Genomic DNA, 1,599 nt, shown 5'->3' with positions numbered 1-1,599 from the left:
AATTCTAATTTCTAAAATATCTTTGGGCGAATAATTTAATTAAAATCAAATTTTAATTAAACACTAAATTAGAATCCAATTCTAACTTAAATTGAATTAAGATTTTAATTTTGGATAAAACTCCTAAATAAAATAAAATTCAATTTAGGGTCAAAGTTTAATATTTAAGTCAAAATCCAATTTTAACGAAAATATAAAATATCGTCAATTTTAAATAAAATTTTAATTTGGGTCAAAATTAGAAGTCTAGTCAAAATAGGTCAAAACCCATATAAAATAAAATTTAAAACCATTTTAAAATCTAAATTCAAATCCCCTTTTGAAATTTACATTTTGGCCCATTTTCAAATTAAACTCAAGACCTCTCAATTTTGCAAATTTCACGCAGGCCCTTCATATTTCAAAAATTTCAGAATAGGTCCTAGTTCAGAAATTGCAAAACTGACCCTTACTACTAAATTCCAGAGAAGGACCTCCAATTTCTCAAATTGCAGACATGCCCTTCCTTTTAAAATTACAACTTGACCCTTTAGAAAATAATTGTAGACAGGGTCCCACAATTACTTTAATTGCAGAGGAACCCCCCGCCTCCACCCGATTTCTGATAACCCTAAAAATTCAATTTTTTTTTTCTTTCACTGCTTCTGGTTTCATGGGGCGGCGCCGGTCACCGACCACCTGCTGCCACTTCGGCAGCAGCAGCGTGCGGGCGCTGCTTCCATTGGAGCAGCGCCTGACGCTGCCAAACATGGGCAGCGGCGCTGCCGGCTGCCCAACGCCGGCGACCGACCAGTCCCCTCGCCTTTTTTTTCTTAATTCCGACCCAAATATTATTTTATATTCAAAATTAAATTCTGAACATTAAAAATAATTTTTTTAATCACTAAAACAAGAAAAATAAACAATTAACTTTTAATTGTTTCCAACATGCAAAGCAATTTCTAAGAAACACAAAGTAGGCTCTGATACCACTGTTGGGAATCTACTTATACATGCACAGCGGAATTTAAAATAATTTTCGATTCCCACCAAGAATCACCTTTGTGTTTAGATAGAGATTGTGACAAGATTGTACATTTTCCAGATCTGCAATCTTTTTGCTTTTCTTTTCGTTCCATCAACCTTGATTCCCCACCACAGCTGTCCAATTGTCCAACGGTGATCCACACAGAGAATAAGATTGCATCTTCTAGGGTTTTCTCTTGTGCCAGCAAGAATAATGAAAACCTTATAGACCTCAAACCCTAATTATGTATTTATATAAACCCAAACAGGCTCGGCCCGGTCCGGTCCAATAATTAATCAATCCAATTAATTAAAGCCGGTCCGTGAATTAATTAATCCAATTAATTAATTTGAAAATATAAATAACAAATCCAATTAATTAATTTATCCAACAATTGTTAAATTAACCAATTGGCAATTTGCAATCTTCCAATTCTCTTTGTGTGTGACCCATTAGGTTCCCGACCACGATGCCTAACGACGTGAAATATTATTTTGATCTAATCAAAATTGATAAATTAAAACACCCTTTTAATTTATCGTCAATTCACATTCGCCGTCCCTGATTGACATCTAGTAATGTGTCAGGGCAAT

Source organism: Olea europaea, chromosome 21, assembly GCF_002742605.1.
Source record: "Olea europaea var. sylvestris chromosome 21, O_europaea_v1, whole genome shotgun sequence".
NCBI lineage: Eukaryota > Viridiplantae > Streptophyta > Magnoliopsida > Lamiales > Oleaceae > Olea > Olea europaea.
This window is presented reverse-complemented; position numbering follows the sequence as displayed.